This window comes from Epinephelus lanceolatus, chromosome 19 (genome assembly GCF_041903045.1).
Source record: "Epinephelus lanceolatus isolate andai-2023 chromosome 19, ASM4190304v1, whole genome shotgun sequence".
Lineage (NCBI taxonomy): Eukaryota > Metazoa > Chordata > Actinopteri > Perciformes > Serranidae > Epinephelus > Epinephelus lanceolatus.
In genome coordinates this window covers 6,587,974-6,613,300 of record NC_135752.1, presented here as the reverse complement: position 1 = coordinate 6,613,300, position 25,327 = coordinate 6,587,974, and the positions used below count along the sequence as shown (strand labels likewise).

Genomic DNA, 25,327 nt, shown 5'->3' with positions numbered 1-25,327 from the left:
ACACCCCCTCCGTACAAATTCTCACTAACTGATTAATCATTATTTATCAGTATATTATTGTGGCATATCTATGATGCATACAGTCCATCTGATGCTCATTTTGTTTTTTGCCATTTCATCACCACTACAAACACAACTGTAGCCAGCATCACACTATCCTCATTCATATTTCAAGAAGCTACAAATTATGTTCAGCCTCAAAATAACCCTGAAAAGCTGCAAATCTAGTTGCATTGGTGTGAACCTCCAGGTTTTTAAAGTGTTGCAGAAAGGTACATTGCAAGTAGTTGCCTGTTTCAACTTGTCTCATCACAAATCTTTGGTCTGAACTGGGCTTTAGTTTACGCCACACGACTTTAGTCCTTATTTTCTGCTCGCAACGGTTTTTGGAGCTCCCTGACAAAGGCTCTAGATCAGAGTCAAATAGGTTATCTATGAATTGTTCGAAATTGCAGCCGTATCGCAGATGCTCCCTAGATAGCTAGCATGCTAAATATCTGGACTTGAGGGTGAACTACAGCCAATGAAAGTGAAACACACGGGTTGAGAACAGAGATGAGTGGAGCTGCGGTACTTTCCAATGTGTGTATATGTGTGTGAAAGAGAGACAGACAAAGTGACAAAGAGAGAGAAAGAGAGGGTGGACTATTGTACGCAGTCTTTCTGGTAGTTTTTAGCCTAATAACTTACTCAGAACTTTGTAATTCTTTGACATTGATATTTTCCAATCAGTCTCCCACCCTCCCGCCAACAATGGGTTGTGGTTCAACCCACAGATTACATGATATATCCAGTCAGTCATGTAGTGTGAAAACCACAATGACTTCAAGAATCCTCATTACAAGACAGCAAGTTGTGTAGTGTGAACTGCGATTTGACAACTGTGAAAGTTGTGTAGTGTGAACTTAGATAAGCTTTTTGCTCAGTGATCAATCATGTCAGTTCAGTTTAAAAAATCAGAGGAACAAACATGTAATCAAACCCATAGTTGTGTGAATATGAACCTCTCCAATCTCCTTTGGACAGATGGACAGAATAATGGATGGACGTCAGAGGCAGCTATTAAAAGAGTGGTTTTCCTCAGGGTGAATGATCTCTAGGGCAATGAGGTTGTCAAAGTGAAGTCACAGCGCTGGTAGAGGGGAGGGAGGAAGAAGAGAAAGGAGGGGGAGAAAGAGGGTACAAAGGCAGCTCCAGACGCCTGCCCCTGGGAGATGGATCACAGATGTCTGACCCAAGGCCGCTCCAGTTAATTGTGAAACAAAAGCTTTACCTTCTCTTTCACTCTTTTATTTTCTACCCTTTGCTCTCCTTTCTCTTTATCCAATGTGAAATGTTGTTGTCCTTCATGCCTGCCCTCTGTCTCCTTACACTATTATTACACTGCCCTCTGTGATTCGCTTTTCTTGTCCCTATGTTTACTCTCCCTTCTCCATGCAGCAAAGGACGGCGTCATCCCCCCTGTCTTCAGATGTGCAAATACCACTTAGCTGTTGAGGACCGCCCCAGAATGACAACAGCAAACAAAGAAATGCCTCATTCCCTGCAAGTATGCATGATTTGTAACGGCGTTGGACTCGTCAAAGCACACGGCAATCAAATACAGACTGTTGGAAAGAAATATAAAACAACAGCACTCACTTTTGCTTGCAGAGGCAAGCTACAACTACAGTGAACTCTTCTTGCAAAGATGCTTTTCTGGCAAAATAAATTGAATTTAGACAGTGGAGAGGGTAAGAGTTCAACGAAGGAGGGAGAGTTGACTCTCAGCTGAACCTGAAACTGTGTTTATTTAAGCGGAGCCATGTCGGTGCTGATCATACCTGTGATTGAATCAAACAGGATGCATCTGTTGACAAGCCTGTGGCTGGGAAAATTAGCTTGGCAAATACCGGTTAAATTCAATTAAGCCTGTTCATATCAGCTTGGTATAATGGCTGGAGCTTTGGAGTGTACTATATGATCTTGCTTAGAATCATATCTGATGATCTGAGCCTTTCTAGTGGTACAAAATATCTTGATTTACCCATAAAACATTGGGGAAAAGATGTTACAAGAGGCTCTTTTTTTGTTCTAAAGCTTGTGTGTGGTCCCACAAGTGCTGTAACATTATTCCATCCCAAACTAGTGGCGTGATCACATTCACCTGGAGAGTCCTTACACAACAAATCACAAATTCACAGCTGCACAGACCATCAGGCAGACCCTTCCTCAGTAACCACAGTGAAGTTTAGTGGAGACATTCAGTCAGAAGTTCCCTACATTTTACACAAAATTTAACACAAGACTTTAACAATAAACCCTTTGTTCTGTCTTGCTCTTGATTTAATTCACTCCAGCCAAACTCATTAGCTGACCCAAGATATCACTGCAGTTGCCAAACATACTGGTTAGTCCTCATCTTACGGGGTTTTTCTCTCATAACATTAAAAGTGAAAACATTCTGTTTGTAAACTAATATGTTTGCTAAGCAGCCAAACAGGGTTATGCTAACAAAACAAGTCTGATCTAACATTTTCTTTATAATATTTAACTATACTCTAAATTGCAATGCTTCTTTTTTATTCAACCTACAGTACAGCTGTACATCTAAAAAAAAAAAAGATCACCACATTATGCGAATGCCAAAGGTGGAAAAAGTACTGGAACACTGCACTAAAGTAATAGTACTTGTGTAAAAATGTACTTAAGTACTACCGCCTTGTAGTTGTATGCCTCCACCAACCAGTCAAGCAACAGTTTACATCCATGTCTGTCCAGACTCATATGTAGCCATGACAGTTGACAATGCTTCAAATATGGATATTGCTGTGAAGAAACTACAAAGTCTACAACATGGAAGCTTCACACACATCTTCCACCCAGCAGCACAAAAAATCTATACAGTCAGCACAGTTTCAAGATGGGCACCAACGATTAGATTAGAGTTATGACGAGTATCAGTGTGTTTCTACAGAACATTATGATGTCACAGTGAAGCTGACCTTTGACCTTTTGGATATAAAATGCCTTTACGTCATCATTTTATTCTATTAGACATGTGTGTGTAATTTTGTCATCATCAGCATATGAATTCTGTAGTTATGGCCAAAAACATGTTTTCTGAGGTCACAGTGACCTTTTACCTTTGACCACCAAAATTGAAGCTGTCTTTACGAGGATAGAATGGACAGACAACCCAAGTGTGGCATGGAGGCATAAAAAGTAGGTCAGTAAAAATGTTATCTAACTAAATGTTCCTGTGTTACATCTTTAAAAGGAAAGAGGGAGGAGGGGGACCTTTTTAGGCTACAAAATAAACTGCATTAAATGTCAACACACAAGTGAAACAACATTAAAGGGATAGTGCACCCAAAAATGAAAATTGCTCTTCAGAGACTGTGCATCACCAATCACCCTGAGCGCGCACACGTGAGCGCGGAGCACAGAGAAGCAGTCAGAGCTACAGGCTACAGTGAGGCTAAAAACAGAGTTCATACGACGTTTTTCGAAACAACTTTTGATGTCGCGGCTGCAGCACACTTGGATCACTACGGATGAGCAGTATGGAGATACTTTGTGGATTCAATTTTGTGTTCTTGGACGTTAGTCTGGGGCGCCGTCTGCTATTAGGTGTGCTAGCCGCTCCCCCCCGCCGATCTCCACAAGGGATGTGAGGACTCTAAAACTTCACCAGAGTCTCCATCGGCATATGGGTGAGTAGATAATGGCTGAATTTTCATTTTTGGGTGCACTATCCCTTTAAAAACATGACCCCTTGTGTCAAAACCAACAGTAAAACAGTCAATTCCATTTCCATAGACGACACTTTGCAGCCTGTAAATACAGCTGATAATCAATCAGTTCAGCCTCACTAAAACTGACCAGAAAAGAGACAAAACTCTCAGAAATGACTGACAGTATTAAGGGATAAATTAAATAACCTGACACTTCTTATAGAGCCACTAAGACAGACAGATTAGCTTTAGCCTCAGTCTTTCAGCACAGTATCAGCCAGAAAGTTCACATTGTGACACATTTTACAAGATTCTCATCTTAAAATGATTCAGCTGGAAACATTAAAGTTCCCAGTGTTTTTAACCAAAACATGGCACTAACATTAACTTAATTGGCTAGTTTGCTACAACTCATTTCATCTGGCAAAATCCATGGTTGCCGCCTAGAAATCTTTTGTCTACCTGTCTGAAATCAAGGACCCATTTTTTGAAAAAAAAAAAAAAAAAAAAAAAGAAAAAAGAAAGAAAGAAAGAAAGAAAAAAGAAAGCAAATCATGTAAATCAACATCATCATTTCAAACGGCATACTGTTTGAGAAGGGAAAGCCTGACAGGCACAGAAACAGTTACTAACAGGGGCAAACGGTCAACTACTGTGAATACAGTTAGTAATGTGAGCAGGATTAGGTCAAACCAGTGACCTGCTTTATACTGAATTTAGCATGAGTCACCTCTATTAAAACTAGGCCTGCCAAGGCAGGATGCAGAGAAAGACAGAGAGAACGTTGTGACCGTTGGTCCTGCTGCTGTGCTTTCTGGCTACCAGTGGTACAGTGGTGATAATGACCAGTGACAGCCTGCCAGTCCAAACTAAAATAGGGTTTCCATGGTGCTGGTGAAACTAGGACCCAAACACTGGGAATACAACCTTTGTGCTGAGAATTTACAGTAAAACTGAGTGAAAATGAAAGACTCAAATGGAAAGCTTGCCAAGTATGACAAGGAGATTTTTTTTTTAGCAAACAGAGCTATACTCCAAATGAAACTACAATAATCTGATTGAATTTTCCCCCTGAATGACAATGGGAGTTGGTCAGTGGATTGATTTCATGCCTTAGAAATGTTGCCAGATTGGGCGATTTTTCACTCAAGTGGGCGGCTTTAAAATGGATTATGTCTTTTAAAAATTACCTTGGATGGGCTAACAAAATGTTTTGCCTCATTTGTCATTCGTCATTCTGCAGACTAGGAAACAATATTTTCTAATAAATACCGCAATATCAATATTGCCACAATATTGTAGGGTTGACTATTGGTGCTTTAACATAATATTTATGCAAGATTTTTGATAAATAATCATCAGTAAATGTGAATATAAGTGGGTAAAGATTAATCATAGAACAGAAGAGTCTGGTAAGTTCAGAAAATTACATAATTTTACGGTAATACAGCCTATTAAACCAGGAAAAGACAACAATTATGATATATGATATTCATATCTTAGACAATATCTAGTCTCAAATCACAGTATCGATATAATTGATATATTGCCCCGCCCTAGTGCAGACGTTTTTGCTTTTTTACAATATTCATATTCTTTCTGGCAAATGATGATGATTTTAAACCAATCTGGCAGCACTACAAAAGCTAGAAGGCTACTTGACTTGACTTGACTGGTCAACCACGAGTGGCGCGCCCAGCCAGCTTTTAGCTGGTCAGACCAGCTAGTAGCAACATGGCATAGGATTATGGGAAATTTTGTAGTAATATGCTACACATTTATGAATTTGCCTACATTTTATAAACTACTATTAACTACTGTCGCTCCCCAGGGACCTCCATGCCACCTACACCGCCACCTTTGCCAGGCAACAGTGGTGAACAGAGCTTCAGAGAGCAGGGTTAAGAGCTGACAGGAGGGCAGGTGTAAGATCTGTGCAGGGCACTGGAACAAAAATATCGATATATTGCCATCAGTATGATAACAACATTCAAAACACAAGAGGTTGAGGTTTCTAAGACAGGAGAAATACTTTCAAAATACTAATGTTTAAATATGAAAAAAAGCCAAAATGCACAGAGCTAGGCCATAGCCCCACCTAGTAGAAAAGTCACGCTAAGCTGGATTTAACAAACAAGATACAACATGTTAATTAAGCCCCTTTCCCACTGCATTAAAAACCCACTAACAACTGGCTTTTGTATTCAATGGGAAAGGTTACAATCGCTGTTCACACCCAAAAATGACTCTGCAGAAGTCACAGGTACTTATCAGCTCCGGCTGCAATAAGCAATCAAAATACAACACCTTATTTTAGCCCCTTTACCGGCGAGATGACATGCCATCACAAGATACCGTCCATCTCCGTCCAAGCAGTGCTCAAACATCTTTCTGAATTTGAAAGAGAGACTGAATACGCAACAGATATGTAAAAACAAGTAACCACTGTAACAACTGTGCAGGCCTCCATGCTGCTTTCTTTCGTTTACTAACCTGTTTTCCGGCCTGTTCATGACATCGAAAGTGACACACAAAAACAGCAAGGCATAGTTGTTTTAAGCAGAGCCGTGTACACAGCTCTGGTCTACTGGCAATGGGTAAGGAGTCTATCACTTGTTTCTTGTGTTAAAAAAAAAACATGTATACACGCTTATTTTGAAGAAAAAAGGGGTGTCAGTGAGCTTTAGCAGTGCTTTTACCAATGGACAGGGCCTTTGCTAGCTAATTTAAACACCCACTGGCTTTGTAATTTGCATACAGACCTGAGAGTATTAATCTTTTGGCAAGAAAGTAAATAAGAATATTCCCAACATGGGAAACTATTCATTTAATCAAGAAAAAAACAATTTGGTGACTAAAATGATCAAAGTTCTTTGAATAGGCAATAAATTCATAGACTCCATGTCTTTGTAGCCTTTGTTTTCTTTCACAAATATTAACTGGGAACCAGCTGGAACATGAAAGCAAAGCACGACATTCAGCGGTGACACAAACACAATGTACAATCTAGTGTAATCTCATTCATACAGTTTAAAGCCTTTTCCATGACCTAAGCCACACTGAACATATGATACGGCCTTATCACACATTACACACAGACTGCCTATTGTGGTGGGTCATAACCTTTCATCATTAGCATACAGCTGTGAGGCTGAGGTCCCTGAGTGACTCCAACTCCAGCTTAATCAATATTCAAACATGTCTGACACAACATTGGCTGGTTAAAAAAAAAAAGGCAGGAAAGATGGCAGGGAGGAAAACAGGAGATGTGACGCTGACTAAGAGACATAAACTGAAGTGAACACAACGAGCAGAGTTTAATGAACCTGCAGTTGCTCAGGGATTAGATAAAGTGCTGGAGGCCATGCAGCTGCAAAACCCACCGCTCGTCTGCCGTGCATTCCCCTGAGACTGACCCCCAGCTCGCCACAAAGGAACAAAACCCACTGCAGATTCTTTCTCCTCATTTCACCCGACAGGAGGGTCCTGCCTCCCCCCTCTCTGCCCTCCACAAGTCATTCTTTGGATGTCTCTTTCTTTCTATGGGGTGAGGGGGGTATGTTGCACTCAAGCCTACCTCCAATTGATAGAGGGGACAAGTGTAGGGTGTGGACTTTGTTATTATGTCGACCCCACCCTGCTGGTTTCCCAGTAAACAGCAGGCTGTAGAGCCGCTGGAGGTAGATGTACCCCTAGGAGAGGCTCATCTCTGGGAGCCGCAGGGGGGCCCCGAGGACAGGGAGAGATTCAGAGAAAACGAGGAGTTGGGAATAGAGAGGAGAGAGAAGGGTGATTAGCTCCAGCACTGCCTAATCTAATCAGTGTGCATGACTGCCCCACAGCGTAGCATGGAGGGGGGAGACATATGAAGAGAGTGAGAAAGTTTCGGTAAGTGTGGGCTATGGAGGGTTGGGAGAGTTAAGACAGTTGTTTCAGAACAGGAGGCCACATGTGAAAGGTCATCACGTAAACGCTGCTGGACACTGTCACATTTCACATGGACGTGACATGCTTTGAGCTCTTGGTTTGCTATCTGATGTAAAACAACAATTTAACACAGCAACTCACCAGGCATTTAATCAAAATGTTACCAAAACCCGATGGCCCTGATCAAGGCCACAAGCCGAAATGCATTGGTCTTACAATTAAGTTGTTCTTTATACTACAAGTTTAGATCTCTTTCAACTTCTTACCCTCTACATGCACCTTGGAGGTAGGTGAAGTTGTGCCAAAAAACCCCACCCTGCTTCTAAAGTTACCAAAACCGATGACTCCTTAACTGACCTAATTTTAGTCATGTGGGTATGTTCAATAAATTCACTCCTTCATACAGTCTGTGGGGGGTTGATACCTGTTCAACCTGTTAACACCAAAACATCTGAGAACTACTGTGTAGAATAACTGGGTTTAAAAAAACTGGATAAAGATCAGGCAGTCTTGGTATTAACCAAGCCGCAACATCCAGATCTGACAAGTAAAACCAATGTCAAAGTGCCTTAAACCTGCATTCTTTCTAATGGCCAGCAGGGGGAAAGTGATTTCAAGGCAGCTTTTCTTACGACTTGCAATACATGTTGCAATGTTTTTATATGTTTTTTCAATGAAACAGTGAAAACTGTAGAAACACTTGAGAAGCTCTCACCTATTCAGATCTAATTATTAAGAGCATTCAGTGTCTCCCACAGAATTAGAATCTACTGTGAGTGTAGAGAGGTTAGGGTGCAGCAACAGCTGATCACCGATAATCAGCTGTTCAACTTGACTGTTCAATTGGTGGTAAAGTTTCATTACTTGGACAAAATTGCAATGCGCAATTCACGGGGATTGGCTGAACCCGACCTCTCACTTGATTTATTGGGTCATGTAGCATTTTCCTAATGACTTTGTGGTCTCAATCGCTAGTTTAAAGTCTTCCTCAATATAGGATGATGTTCATTTTGTAAGTTATGGCCCCATTTAGAGTAAAATAGACAATAAAGTAATGCTTTACAGCATGTCTACCTTGTGACCAACAAGTCACTACCAGGGTGACCTGTCAATCATGACAGAGGTGCATAAATGCATCATTGACATTGCATAAGTCTGATCCACCCTCTCATCCAAATATGGTCACAAAAATGTCAACAGCCAAAATGCCGAACTCGATGCTTCAAAACAGGAGTCCATAAAGCAATGGGTGACGTCACAATGGCTATGTCCATTATTTTTATGCAGTATGGTGTCAACAAAAAGAAAACTGTGCTAGCATAACATTACTGTTAGCTTGATGCTAAAATGAGCCTACAGAGGCACCTGCAAATAACATGAATTTTACAATACAGTTTACGTTATAACTGGTTTCATAGGTCATGTTCAAACCAACTCAAGTGCAATACGTTAGTTCCAACAGCCCTCAAGCAGACAACAGTGGAAAATGTCGGAAAACAAAGCCTCTCGGACGCCTTTCTTTTCCTCTATATGTGCAGACTGTGACACAGACTTTTCCAGTACCGGTGAAACAGCCCATCTCTGAAGCGGTCCTACAAAAAACAGAAGCAAACTCGGACACACGGCTGCTTTTAATTCAGTCAGAAATACTCCTTTTAGAGGCTTGGAACAGAAAACCTTATAACGTAATGTGACCTAGTTAAGATTTGTCTGAATTTTTAAGACTATCTTCCTTGCATTACGTCAATTATATAGCCAAATAAACAATCTTTAGGGCAACAAGCCGTATATTAAAAAAAACCTCTGTGATGTGTTTGTTTCATTAGGGCACTTCCTTGATGCTCCTGTTGAAAGTTTTATTGACCGCACTTGTTGAGAAACAAAAGAACACTGTGGGTGAAATAATGACCCCCCCCCCCCCCGACCTCCAAAAAAAGGGCTGATCGTCAAAAACAGATGTTACTGGAAAAGTGAATATTCAAACTCCGTGTACAAGTGCAACAGTAGTCTGAGGAAATTCGATGCAAATAAACCAGCCTTGTTATCAGGACCATCTACACTGGAGGATATCCACAGCGGGGCTTTGCTGTAACAAACTGTTTTCCAGATGTCAGTCCCAGCCAGCCGGAGTCATCTGGTTTAACCTCTGACACAGAAGCAGCCGTTCAATTAGTGGATTTTACACTCTGGTCATGGTGACACCACAGTCCTGGCTTTGGTTTCAAGCACACACTGATAGTGACCAGGTCTGATTTCCATCAGCAATGAAATTTACGCTCATAGACGCATAAAAGTAAAGTGTTTATTTAGGATCCAAATGCATGGAGAAGATGTAGATCAAATCCTCCAGTGAAAATAGTCCTCATACCAGGAAACATACTGACCCCATCCCATAAACTCCAGCCAGCATCCTGGATTAATGACAAAAACACTGCCATCAAAGCTTAAGAAAAGCACGAAAGGCAGATGATGTGGTCTGCACGAATGGCATAGCGGTTAAACTTTTGTTTAGTTTTTGTATCATCCATTAAAAGTATCATCTGCACCGGGCAAAAAGGAGGCTGGTAATATTTTATTTCCATGCTTTGAAAGTTTACCATTCTGTTTAGGAAAGGAGTTTCCAAAGCATCTGTGCTGCCATGCTGCCAAGAGACAGAAATGCATGTATTTTTTGCTTTTCTTGTGGCCTGAATGGAGGGTCGTAATAAATGAAGCCCAGGCCTTTTTTTTTTTTTTTTTTTTTAAATGGGCCAAACATGGAGCCCTGAGGGACCACGTGCACTGGCACATAAGCTCAAACCACCAGCAATCCCTGACAGTGGACTCCAGCAAACCGCCATCTTTAATGCTAGTCACTCACTCAGTAATGACCTAAGCATCATTAAACATCTGAAGCTCAGTTGCGTGCCTTTAAAATGAAAAGAGAAGTTACAAAGAAATGGCTCAAGCTAATTACAGAATATAGACTCATGACCGAGACCACACAGTGGCTGCACTGCTGCGACTTTGCAGCTGATAATAAAGTCCAATTCATGATCAAAAACTACAAAAGCTATAGTGTTAATCTAGAAGCAGAGGGAGCAAATTCCACGTGGAAAAAGACGGTTCATATGGCTCTGATCTTTCCTACCACAATGAATCAGTGACTGAGGTTTGGAACAAAAACACTACATCCCTCATGAACCCTGTGTCTATTAAAACACTGCAATAAAGAGCATCACACGTGGAAAAAAATTACTGCTCGTTGGGAAAACGCAAAGTAGGGCTTTCCTTATGCAAAACACACAACAATGTTCCTGACTTCAGTTACACTGTGGTCCAAAGACTTCATATATTTAAAAAAAAAAAAGCCTTTGCAATGGAAGCAAATAAGAGACTAAGTATTAAATTTTAACAGTCACTGAATACTTAAAGGAGCTGTATGCAACATTCAGAGCATTAATATAGCAGTAAACAACTATTTGCTATGTAAAGATATAGTGGAGTAATGGCGTCCTGAGCATCCCTCTGTGTGTTGTAATCTGAGCTTCTCTGTGGGTTGTTGTGGTAGTCGTGCCGGCCGCAAACGCACGCTAGTTCATTTGAGGACTTGTCCACACATACAGGAGTGTATCTGAAAACATTGCTTTCTCAATGTGTTTTGGCCTTTTGTCCGCATGAACACTGCGTTTTAGGTCACTGACAACGGACCTTTAGTAAAGATCCGTCCAGGGTGAAGATTCTCGGGAGCTCCGTGTTGACGTGTAGACAGGGAAAACAGAGCTTCTGGCTTGAGACATCAGAGTATACGTTGTTATCTCCTCTGTGAGGCATCACAAATGTGGCCACATTTCGTGTAATGGCGGAGGTGGCCAAAATAGTTCTGGCTCTAATCTTGCTAACAATTTTACATGCTTACACATGAACGTACAATTACTCTTGCACTATTTGGAGGAACAGTGGTGTCAGAATGCACCACAGAGGTCACTGCTTCAGGTAGCTTTCTGGTCACAGCTTTTTTTCAGGCTTCTCATTGGCCAATATCTTCTTCTTTTTCTTTGCGTGGCTTTAGGGCTACTGTTATATCCACGCCTGTTGGTTTAGCGTGCTCTTAGTAGTCCCTCAATTGTGTTTCTGCCTTTTGATTTGGACATAGATTTATTATAACAATATTTATAGACAGAATTTTTTTGAAGAATGAAGGAGGGAAAAACTCTGTATTCAAAATTATCCAGGTCCATCTGGACTAGGCCTGAGTCCCTGTGAGAGAGTACACATTGCTAGCTCATCACCGTCACCCTGCACTGCCCTCATACAGTGGGTACGGCTGGTATTGGAAGAGCATCATCGCAGAGTAGTAGTGCTCACCTTCTGATTTCTCCCAAGGTCAGGTTCTGACAGCACTGTTGCTGTTGTTAGTGCTGTTTACTAAGTTAGCACCAGTAGGTCCTCGTTGACAGCTCAGCCACCTCCATGTTGAGATCTGTGTGCAGACAATCTCACCCCAGACTCTGAATCATATGCTCCTAATACACACATACAGCTTCTTTAATATTGATATTCAATGCCACTGAATTCATGGCATTGAAATATTTTACTTGAAAAAGACTTGTATCCAAATGTATGTGTTCTGAATGTACCTCTTAGTAAATAACATTTGAAATGTTTTGATTTGCAACTTCAAAAGCTAAATTAGAATTTATAAAAAAATTTGTGGTAGCTCAATTTGATTGGTCAAATCAGATCCAAAAATTCAAGCTGGAATTTATCAGTTAGCAACATCCAGGCTACCCAGGACAAGAAAGGCAATCAAGAATGGGTATGTGTAATCAATTGCACCTAAACAGCACAAACTGGACAATGCACCTGAGCCTTTTCTTTTCCCAGGTAGGCCTCTCTGGGTTTCAATTTTCAAGCTTCTTTCTTTGATCACATGACTAACAGACCATGCCCTAAAAAGTTAGAGTCAAGTTGGTTCTATTGTATGCAGGCTCAATTTCCTACACCCTTGCTGGGTAGCTCAGATGTTGCTATTTAAAATTTTTGAACCTACATTTTTGGATCTGACTTTAATCAATTAAATTTGAGACATAATTCTGAAACAACACTGAAAATACCCATCAATTTTTAAAATTACAAATCAAAAAAATTCTGTCTCTTATTTGCTTCCATACTTCACCCTCAGGAGCTCTTTGTCTTTCACACACAAACACTGGTTTACAGGTGGGACCTGTTCTCAGGTTTACTGTTGAAACACAACACTGCAAAACAAGACAAGAATCTGTGTCGCACTTTGTGAAGACCACTGACAGAGTTTCTCTTGAAGTCACAATAGCAGGGCAACCTTAGACCTTCAATATGTACATAACAGTGCCAGGATCAGGTGTTTGGGGTTAATGAGGCTTTTGATGGGGCGTTCATGGAAAATTAAACTTAGCTGATTAATTGATTAACTTGAGTCAACAATACAAAATCCAACTCCTCAGTTGTGAGAATGTGTTGCTTTTCTTGGTCTTAATTGAGTTAAAGAAATATATTTGCATTTTTGACTGAGAGACAAAACAAGATTTCTGAAAACATTATTTTGAGCTTTGCAGACCTTATAAAGGACTATGAAAAAAAATATGTATAATAAACATGAGCTTTCATGGTTCATGTCATTTCAACTTTAATAAAACATCTTACTGGATGGCAATGCACATTGTATAACAAAAAAGATGAGTGAAAGACAGGAAATTAGTTTTACTTGAGTTTTGGGTTTGTTTGTTTTTTGCATAAAACATTTGCAGCTAATGAGCATTTCCACCAAAGCTGCAACCTTTAACTGATTCAGTGGTTTGAAAGTAGCCTAATTAGCACAGTTTTTGATGATTAATTTCTCTTTTCAGGTAAAAAATTCAAACATAGTCTTGTTTAAGCTTCTCAGACGTCTTTATTTGTCTTAATTGATTCAATTAAAAATACTTAAAAAGTGACTATTTGGGATTTTTGATGTCTGTACATGAGTGAGTCCAACCGGTCTCAGTAATTTGGCCACACCATGTGCACTGTCAAGTTATTAAAGGTGTAAGAGACACGCATATGAATCAAACCTGTGATAATGGACCAAGTAAACGGCAGAAAGTCTCAATGATGAGTGTTAGCCTACATGTGGATCATATATTAGGGGTCACAGTGCGCTGCTGCATTGCCTGGAAAAGCATCAGTCTGCTCGGCTTTCCCTGCCACGACTTTCCCCTGTACAGCAGCTCGGGGAGGAAACACACCACAACTAGAAACACTGGTTAAAGTCACATTTGTGGCTGAGATTCTTCAACGAAGACTTGTTTCATAGACGATCAATCTCCCCGTTGCTGTCTTAGAAAAGTAGTTTCAGAAAGCGAGTTTTCTACTTACGTGGAACTGCTGGCGGTGCGATTTTTCCAAGCGACGACTGTGAAATCCTACGAGTTTAAGAAGCTTTGTGTGTCTTCTTGTGCAGTTAAAGTTGTCGGGTTTGATCCTGACTTGATTTTTTCTTCCTCAGGGTCTCTTCTTCATCCTCCACGTTTTCTCCGGCAACCACAGAAGAATGAATGGTTCCGTCCTCCTCTTCTGGCCCAGACAGACTACCGTTAGGATGGGAGTGACTGACCCTTTTAGCTCCCTCCCCCCATCCACCAATCACTGCTGCTCATACTGGACTCAGGAGACTACTTTATGTATTTAATGTCACTGCAAGTGATCAAATAATATGTGAATGACTATAGTGCTGTGTTGTTGGGGTCTGTAAAATGTGTTTGTTTTCGTTTTCAGATGAAATAAATAAATTAAAAGCTGCATGAAACCAGTATTTCGCAAATGAAAGTGGGAGATGCCTGAACGGTTCCCATGAAACATCATGAAAGTGGTGGAAAGTAACTACGCACATTCACTCAAGTACAGTTTTGAGGTACTTATTCTCCACTTAAGAATTTCCATTTTATGGTACTTTATACTTCTACTCCATTACATTTCAGAGGTAAATATGAGCCTACTTTTGACTCCGCTAGCCTATGTTTATTTCACAATACTTTAGTTTATAATTAAGAAATATTATCAACAAATAAAATATAACATAGTAGTGGTTATAGATTGAACTACTTGGCAGTAGCCTATATAGAGTAGTGTAATTATGACTACCCCCGCCTTTACCTAGTGTTGGTCCCAGAAATTTTTTATAGGACTGGCCAGATGGGGCCACTGAAAATCTTGGGATGGCACACCAAAACCACAGGCCATGACTGAATCTGAGGAATTCTATTATGCTGTTGAAGTATATAAACTACCCTAAAACGTCAATTCAAAGCCTAGTCCCAATTAAACACCCAGTCCCCTTGACGAGCCCAGTGTGGCTACACATTCTGACACACAAACTGTTGTTTCAGTTAGACGCCTGGTCTGGTTGATTCATTTTTTTTTTACAGAAGTTCTTTGGATGTATAAAACCGGGGTTGTTGGCTACCTCAAATTATGTGTCTATTCCTCAATTACCCTGTAGGTTATTCATATTCCTTTAGTCTGTGTGGGTCCTCAGATCAAAATAATCAAAAGGGTTTTTTTTAATAAAAATTAATTCAAATTGTGAGTACTGTTTTGACAGGATAAAATGGTCTTGTGTCGATATGCCGGGTGCCATAATCCTCGAGTGCCGTAAATCTCTCTCTCTGTGATCTCTCTCTTTCTGTCAGAGCGAGATCAAATGAGCAATTCATAACTGATATATTATCTGAAGCCTAGTTTTTAAACAAGTCATATTCATACTGGTTTAGGTAAACAATTTGATTGTATTTCCTGATGTTGGTAGAGCAACAGTTTTGTATGAAAGGAATTAAAGGCCTGTCCCATATAGAGGCCTGTCCCAAATAAAGGCGTGTTGATTTCAGTGTGTTAAGTAAACAATAGCCAGGGCTATTAATTGAAGTTTTATGGTAGTTGACTGTGTCATATGGAGAGTTAAGGAATTGCATTGCCTCCTGATATACATTGGTTTAATACTAGTTACTAATTGTCTGATGTGCATAGATAGTGCATAAGCTTTTTAAAATTTAGGGGAGACTGATTGCTACCTACAGAACCCATTTTCATTCAGATATTTTGAGATAAGAGTTCAAGGGACCCCTTTGAAACTGGCCACACCACCTGCCTCGCCTAACTTTGGAGCATTATTTAGCCCCCTTCCCAAGAAGCTATGCACCATGGTTGGTACCAGTGGATGTTTTAGGGCACTGACACACAAAGCCAATGGTCAGCCATTTGTCAGTGTTGGGCTGTCGGGGAACATCTGTCGCACTGCCTTTCGTGGTGTGTCACACACTGTTGGCCTTTGTCAGCCCTTGTTGGCTCACATCATCTTCTCAAAGAGCTAAAGACAAGAGGGAGTGAGATCAAAACAAACTTGTTATATTTGGTACATTTTTTTTTAGCTTTTGAGCTCTAGCAAAAATTGTCTGTAATGGTTTGTGTTATTGTTTGCTAGCACACAGTAAATATGCTTTGTTCTGTCAACATCACAGTGTTGTCAATGTGCTAACTGGCTAAGTAGCTTCTTGAATCCATCCTGTCGACCTTCCGGTTCCCTTTTTTTAATGGCGAATACAGACTACTGACACCCACTTGTATGGAGAGTTATTTCCTCTTACACAGGCGCAAAACGTACATGCCAGGTGCAACTTTTTAGCTGAGACGCGGGCAATGTCACCACTAGTTCTATAATGTCGGTCTGGGCCTTAAGGCTGTCTTGTTTCCATGATCTTCACCCTCGTGAAGTGCACAAACGCCTCTCAAAGACTGTGATGTAGGCCTCAGATTGTTTTTGCCAGGGAAAGCCAGTGCGGGATCAGCAATTCTATCAGGGTGGAAGTGTACTTTTTTCACTACTGCCCAAATAAATATTGGGGTTTTGTATACCGCTAATTTTATCTATCTTACCTTGGCTTAAAAGAACAATATTACTGTCTAAACATTATAGATGTCCTCTAAAAGACATCATCTAGGTATTTAGGAGATATGATGAGCATTCCTCCCCTTTTTCCTGACATTTTATGTACAAAACAATAAATGAATAAAGTAATCAGCAGATTAATCAATAATGAAAATAATCGTTGCCAGTTGGCAAACTGTAATGTGCAAACTACATTACTGATTCATACATTTCTCCCACTACACAGACAGTCAAAATCAAATTTCTTTCTTTGAATGTATTAAATAATTCAACCATTATCACTTAGCATTTCGTCATCATTGTAAAGCAGTTGTTGTCCTGGCATCTCTGATTACCTCTCACTCTGTAAAGACAAGCTATTCACACAGTATTACATGAACATTTGGGTCGTCTACATGTCACAGTCTCTCTAAATCTGAGTCTTAACCTTTACTGAGAGGCTAACAGCTGAACTAAAGACTCACAGCTCACACCAGTCAATGCAGATTGCTCACATTCTGAAGGCTATACATGTATTCATATGTGCTGCACAGCAGAAAGCCATACTTAGCATTATCTCCAGACATGTGTCTATACGTGCACCCGCAATTCCCAGTCCAAAGTCTTTTATTCTCACCAAATTCAGTGTGAAGAGGTGCAGCTTGGCCATTTGAAGAACAGGAACAGTGCAAAACAACAACTTTTGTATATTCATGCATGCTTTGCACGACAATGAACGAGTGTGAATGGACTATTTTGAGACTGTTGTGACTAGAAGGAGAACAACTGGTGCCAGGACCTCAGTGCCCTCTTATTTGTGCTCCTCGGTCAGTCAAATGTGACTTGAATGGAGTGTAAACACAAGGGAAGTCTCATGACTTGGTCTGGGAGTTTCTGGCCAAACAACTCTGCAGTAATTGTCAATAATACCAGCCCTGATGTTATCCATCCAGTTCCTGGGATCATTGTTAACCCTGACTGACCTTCGGTTTGACAGTCAGAATGAAAATACTATTGTCTGCAACAGAAATACTCCTATTATACATAATATAATACATATAACACAATCCTCCAATACATGCAGTTTGAACTACAAGGTTAGCTTCCTAATCAAGGATGTGAGTGGACCTTATATTCTCACTTGTTTAACTGATTAGGAAAACTGGGAAAATTTGGCTTTGTTTAAGATTACAGCCAACAAATTACTTTTCTAATCATTTAACACATAAGGTATCAACATAGTAACACAACAAATATGTACTCTAAGTAGAGGTATTCAACTTGTTTTCTGACTTTTTTTTTTTTTAAGTACAAAGCATTTATTCTTTCAGCCTTTTAGTTAATTCATTTCAACATCCACCTTTGACAGTATTACAGTTTAGTTTCCAACTTTTCTATACATACAATGTATTTTGGCTCTTAGATTCTTAAGTTAATGCAGTTCAGCTTCCAGTCCTGACAGTTTCAGAATCAGTTTCCAGGTTGTTTTTTTTCAGCAGATTCCTGTAGCTTTAGCAAGGCTTTGCAATTTCAGCTGTCAGTAGGCTATTCAGATGCATTTTCTGCAGGAAATGCATGTTCAAGTTTATCTTAAAGTCACAGCATACTAAAAATACACAATGAGAAATTATATTGTAAAAAGACTTTAAATTGTGAGAATTTATTATCACTATTATAGTGTACATTATAGGCTTACGTGACAACTAAGTCTAGGGAGAAGGATGTACCTGTATAGCTATAAAGCAGTTATGTGCATGATTTCAAATTATGATAAAATACCAAAGAACAGTAATGTAGATTTAGGGTACCATCTATTATGTCCTTTTATATCATGAGATCATCAACAATTATGTAGCTGAATACACTGTGCAACATACAACAGAAAAGTGTGGTGAGCTACTCCTTGTGTCAGGTGTAAATATTTCAATTGCAATGAAATTTCCTCTGGAGAAATGTCCATGTTCCCCAGAGGATGAATCCTACTGACTTTGATGATCCACTGACTTTTTCTCAAGCACCACCATGAGTTTGAAATTTGCGATCTGTCGAATAGATTGCAATGAATCGCCATGAAGTGCAATCACCTCAAACTTTTACTTTGTCCAGTACTATGCTTTATGAGCATATACTGTACCTGCAAAGCTAATGAGATCCCATCAGCATCAGCCGTTGATTAGTGCTTACTAGCAAATATTTGCATGCAAGCACACTAAGCAAAGGTGTGTTGGCATTTAGCTCAAATTGATCCTATTGGTCCATCGTTTGTACCCTGTAATTATAACCTCCGCCAAGGAGGTTAGGTTTAGGTTTAAGGTTAGGTCAGTTTGTTAGTCTGTCTGTTGTGAGCAGGCTTATGGAAAAAATACAGGCCCGATTTTCCTGAAACTTGGTGAAAAGGTGGAACATGGGTCAAGATAGAACCCATTAAATTCTGGAGCGGATCTACAAAATACTTGTCACTGCAAGATGTTTGCGAGGGCATTTAGCATTAGCTGAGAAAAACAATACATTTACAGAGTAACTTACTTTTTACGCACACATTCCCTGTACTTCTTCACTGACCTATCAACAAAGTATTTCATTGGTATTCCATAGTATGTACACAATATTTACTCTGTGATTTGCTGGATTTAATCTAAAGTGTTTCTGAAGATTTTTTCAGTCTCTATTCAAGGTTAAGATAAGGGACGTATACTAAGACAATGCTCAGCTTAAGACCTTTTATTGTAATATAAACCAAGAAGGAATTGAGTTCTTATCTTCTGAAGCTTTTCTGTCTTACTCTTAAAAGTACAACATGCTTTAGATACAAGTGTTGCACCTACTGCTATATGAAAGAGTGAAACAGAAATGAAATGTTAATGATATAACAATTTAAGAGCTCCAGACTAATAATACCTCCTTGAATGTGATCTTTTGTAGTGGTTTGCCAACACTGTGGGGGCTTTTTTTTTGTTAGGTGTGATGAGCTGTCGGATTTCCCCCCTTCGAGGCTCAAGGTTCAACGCATTCCTGGCTGCACTGGTCAGTATGATTTTAATCTGTTTTCACAGGCAGGCAGCACAGACACAATCTTGTTTGGCATTCCAGTCCCACTTCACTCTGAGACCTTCAATGTCTCCTTGTGGACATACCAGAGAGGAATCAAGGGTGGCAGTCGTCTTTGTGTGTATGTGTGTCCCACATGTGCTCACCATTCAAACATCTGAGTCCACACCAGCTATCATATCTTTTACACTGTCATATCTTTCAGAGCTATCACACTGGTGGCACACATAGCTTTGTCACAGCTGAAAAAACAAAACGGGGGGATCGTCAGAGCCAGCAAATCACTGTGTTGATTTAGCAGAGGCAAATCAAAAGTGTGTTTGTCACTCTGTGAGGAAGACTTCACAGGGCCGAGTCAAAGTGCAGGATTAAGTGTGAAAGACACACCAAAACCACTTTGAAAAAAGTATGAGGAGGAGATGAGTTGTGACACTCATAATGACAAGATGGAATAACTTGTCAGGAGGGGTAGTTGACCACAAACGGGGTATGAGAAGTGCAAAAGTGGTCTGCAGCCGAGCTGAGAAACTCAAAGGGGCCGTGGGTTTTAGATGAACGGCACTCAGTGGCAACATCTAATTAAATGAGCTATCCCATCATCTTGAAATGCAGAGTTTTGATTGTAGAGTAAACTAACAGAACGAGCGAGTGACAAATTTGTAGCCTCAGCATTGTAAGAAGCACTTTCTCAGAAACATAAAATAATCATGTGGTATTCTGGTAGTCACCCATTACCAAAATCCCAGTTAAGGTTCCATTTAACAGCCACTTTGGTATAAAATGGTCTCTTTCTTTTAAGCACTATACACTTATCTCAGACCGTCACTTAATTCAAGATTAGAAACCATCTATTCTTAAAAAGTAAGAAGAATAAGAAAGAAGTTTTTAAATTTTAAGCATGTATGTGGCATCACACACTTGCTTTGGGGGGACATATGGGGTGGACTGTTACTAAATCAATAATTCAGTGAAATATGACCCAAAATCTCAAAAGCCACTCATGAATTAGGCATCGAAGTTCAGCCTAGGCCTTGTTTGACAAAAAAATCCAAACTCAAGGTCCACTTACTGTTTTTTCCCCCCAGAACTTTTAACCGTATCACACAGTCTTCATCACAAGACTCACAATCTTATAGGATCAGAGTGCTAAAAACTGCTATAAATAAAATGATAGCAATGACTGAGCTTTATCAGCTTCACCTTCAAGACAACTGAGCAAAAATTCCTTTCCCAAAAAAAAACATTTGTTATAGTTGAAAGCTCTGGAAAAAGCAAGACAATGAACTTGAGTTGAGATTGGTCTGTCAAACCACTCATTAATGCTTTTTGAGATTTAGATAAGAGGATGGATACCACTCTCCTGTCTGTCTGCTGAATATGAAGCTAAATTAGCTTAGCTTTGCATAAAGACTAGAAACAGGGGGAAACAGCTTGCCAAAGTGAGTCCAAAGGTAAGAATATCCACCTACCAGCATCTCTAAAGCTAAAGTAATTAACACATTATATCTTTCTATTTAATGTTTACAAAAACTTAAGTATAAAAATCAAAGTTTAATGAGGGTAATGTGTCTGTCTGTTTCTTGGTCAGGCTAGCTGTTTCCCATGGTGAGTGGTAATAACCATCCTACCATACTATTTAGTATGCCAGAAAAAGATTTTGTGTGTCCCAATACATAGTATGTCAAATGCAGTATGCAAAAATACCACAATGTCTTACTGCATCCTTTTGCAGAAAGCAAGCCAGCATGCTTTTCTAGCTATTCTGATCCTCTGCTCAGTGGAAGATACATCACGTCAGCTGAGCCGCAGACAGATGACAGAAGCCACAGACAAAAATCAATCAATAAATGAATCAGTAATCTACAATGTACAGTTATAACTTAAAAGTTTAAACATTGCAAAGTAACAACAGCAGAGCTCTCTGGGTTGACCTCAGTTACTTGCATGCTCAGCTAATTGTGCTTTATCTTCAAGTTAAAGTTACGTGATAACGTTAAGACTGGCCGCATGATATGTGAGCAAGAGGGTCAAAGTTCAAGGTGCAACAGTATGATGAAGTAGTGTGTCCTAATTGTATTAAATGCAACAATACATACATAGTAGGGGCAGCTGCAGTACATTCTGGGAGTAAAAAGACAAATGAATGAATTTGGAATGCAGCCCCAGTCTTTATGCTAAGCTAAGCTAACTGTCTCCTGGCTGAAGCTTCATGGAAGACTAAGTCTTTTGCTCAGCCGCACCACGTTTGTGAAACAGCCTCCCTCTCCAGCTGAGGGCTGTACAGAGCCTGGACTCTTTTAAAGCAGGCCTGAAAACCTTTTTATTCAAAAAGGCCTCTGACTGTTAATTTGAGCTAATTATAGTGTTTTTTTTGTTGTTGTTTTTCATATGTTTTTATACTAGGCTTCTAACCTGTAGCGCTCTGAGATCCAAGGATGAAAAGTGCATTACAAATAAAATGTATTATTATTATTATTATTATTAACATGTGTGGTATCAATCATCTTATCTAACTCTCAGCAAGAGAGCAAGTTTTCCGAAAATATTTCTAAACTAATCAACTCATATCTAGCTCAGTTAAGGCTTATTAATATGAAAATAATTAATATAATTATATTTTTCAAACAGAATCCAAGCATGCTGTATACACTGTATATACTGTCATATCCACCTATCTCATATAAGCAACCTTTTACTGACTGTTTACACACTTCATTGTGTTAGCTGTGTAGTCCTTGTTTAAGCTGTGTGTTTATTCTGTGTATGTACACTGACCGCATAAAAAAAGAGTCAGTTTCCATGTACATGCATACTTATCCGTTAAAGCTGATTGTGTTCACACTGTACAAAGAGCTAAAGAGCTGAGACCAAATTACAACCTGAAATTCAACAATACAGCTTTGGCTTTATGGTTATATGTCTAACACAGTAACAAAAACACATTTATAAGGAAAACAGGAGTCATCTGACTCTATCCAGCTCTACTGTTTTCCACAGTAACCAGCATTGTTATTTGCCTTGCTCAGCTGCCAATCAATTCACATGGCAGGTTAAGGGTCACAGCCCACATTAGGACAGGGCCGCCCACTCTCTGCAGGGAGCATTTCCTGTGGTAGTCTGCATGCTGCTGCCAGTGGGAGGTCAATCACCAAGGGGCCAGAGGTCAAAGAGGGTAGGTGTATTGAGGAAATTAGTTTCTCCTGCTTAGATTCCCGATATGCAAATTGTACCTCTGGAAAAGATTTTTACCCTTTAGTATGTTTGTTTTCTCTGATGTGGTGACTTTAACAGATCAAACACATGGGACACAATCATTATCCACAGCAATCCAGAAGATATATCACCATAACTCTATCTAAATCACTTCCGTGAGAACTGCACATTCATGAATGACTGGCATGTGAGAGTTATTGCTGAAGCCATAACATAAGGGATGCATGAAATGTACAAGAAATTCCTCACGTTTTCAACGTCTAAACAGAAATACACTGTTCCAACTAACACATTAAGCACCGAGTCACTACCTGTAAGGCAACTAGAGGGGGCACGAAACCTAAGAACACTTGTAGTTAGCTGAATATTAGCATCCAGCATCTTGTGGTGGAAGACATTTTCAGATTCAGAGGTAAAAGTCCTAAATTCAAAACCTTACTTAAAGTAGGATGTATCAGCAAAATTCACTTCATGCATGACAAGTAAAATAACTCACTGCTCAGTCAAATCTTCCCTGACAGTGTTTTCATATTCTCTCTGATGTTTTTGTATTAATATTAGTGCTGCATTAATGTGTATGTTGCATTTTCCTGCTGTAGATCTTTAAGGTTGTTCTTATTTTAACTCCTTATGCACTGCTGGGTAGTTTAATCTACAGCAATGCATCATATTCTATGAGATCATCATATGTTAGTAGCTTGACTGTCATGCGAGAACCACATATCTCTAAAAAGTCAACTTTTTATGGTGTCAGAAAAACAGACCCGTTTTCAGCTTTGTGACGATGCATTTTCCAGCTGATCCAAGTTTATTTAGCTTAAGAAATAATAGACTTTTCTCAACCCACATAGGAACACTTCATCCTTTACTTTATCACAAACATTCAAAATCAAAATGACCATATTTTATACATCCATGATTCTCACACACACACACACACACACACACACACACACACACAGCTGTTATATGTAACATAAAGCCCCCCTTTATAGCATCATAACAAAATAACAACAAAATAACCACAATCCCAATTCCAAAAAAGCTGGGATGCTGTGTAAAATGTAAATAAAAACAAATGCAATGATTTTTAAGTCCTTTTTGAATCCAATTGAATACAGTACAAAGACAAGATATTTTATGTATAAACTGATAAACCTTATTATTTATTGTAAATAAACACTGATCCTGAATTTGATGCCTGCAACATGTTCCAAAACACCTGTTCGACACATTCCACAGGTAAAAAGGTCAGTCAGTTGCTGACAAATGAAAGTATCATTATTGGGTATGAAAGGGTCACTCTCCAGGTTCACATTCACAGGCAGGGATTGTAACTTTGTGAAAACCTGCGTGGGTACATAGGCCAACAGTTAAGAACAACATTTCTCAAATTACAGTTGCTGGATTTTAAGGATTTCACCATCTACAATCCATAATATCATCAAACAAGTTTAGAGAATCCAGAGAAATCTCTGCATGTCAGGGGCAAGGCTGAAAACCAACACTGCATGACCGTGATCTTTGACCCCTCTGGCAGCACAGCATCAAAACCAACATGACTGTATAAAGGATATTACTACAGGGGCTCAGGAACATTTTGAAAAAGCACTGTCGGTAAACACAGTTCATTGCTGCATCTACAAATGCAAGTTAAGATAAGATGAGCCCAAGCTCATCTAAGGTGTGACAAGACCACTTTTCAAATTGTTTTTGGAAATCATGGACGTTGTGTCCTCTGGGCTAATGGACCGTTGTTACCAGCTCAAAGTTCAAAGCCAGCATCTGTGATGGTATGGAGGTGTGTCAGTGCCCATGGCATCATGGGTAACTTGCACATCCGCAAAGGCACCATGAATGCGGAAAGGTACATACAGGTTTTGGAGCAACATATGCTGCCATCCAGACGATGTCTTGTTTAGAGATGTCCCTGCTTATTCCAGCAAGACAAGTAAATACATTCTGCACGGGTTCCAGCAGTGTGGCTAGTGTTTTCTTATGTTTTAAACAGAGTCCCAACTTTTTTGGAATTGAGGTTGTAATTAAAACGACTGAAGAAAAATGTGCACTTGAGCATTCATCAGCATGATACAATCTACTTAAATGATTGAAAACAACTATGGAACAGTTTATGTAATGTTTAATTTGATTATTTTAGTTTGTCCCATGTCCCATCCGCTAACATGGAGGCAGCGGCGTTTATGACCAATACTACAGCTGGCTGCCAGGGGGCGATCAAGATGTTTTGGCTTCAAATCACAGTCTACGGTTTTAAAAACAGCTTCACCGCATTTTCGCCTCTTTATTTTGTAACTTTTTGTTTCCCGGAACAAAACACAAACCACACATTTTAAGCTTCAACCAGTAGGCACTTATGAATAGCGATGTGCACAATTTATGAAGAAAAGAAAAGAAAAGTAGAGCTCAGTTAATTTAAAGCATTTTTAGAACATATTTTACACCTGCAATAATCTTTTTTTTGGCCATTTAGCAGCAATGGAAC

At 39.6% G+C, this 25,327-nt stretch overlaps 1 protein-coding gene across 1 annotated transcript in view; it reads right to left on the bottom strand.

Annotated features, from left to right (window-relative positions):
* Positions 1-14,230, bottom strand: part of lhfpl2a (LHFPL tetraspan subfamily member 2a) — a 62,472-nt gene extending 48,242 nt beyond the window's left edge. Inside the window, exon 1 of the mRNA XM_033646145.2 lies at positions 14,019-14,230. The gene's annotated coding sequence lies outside the window, so the exon portion shown is untranslated. The remainder of the gene's footprint in view (positions 1-14,018) is intronic.
* Positions 14,231-25,327: the final 11,097 nt, after the last annotated feature.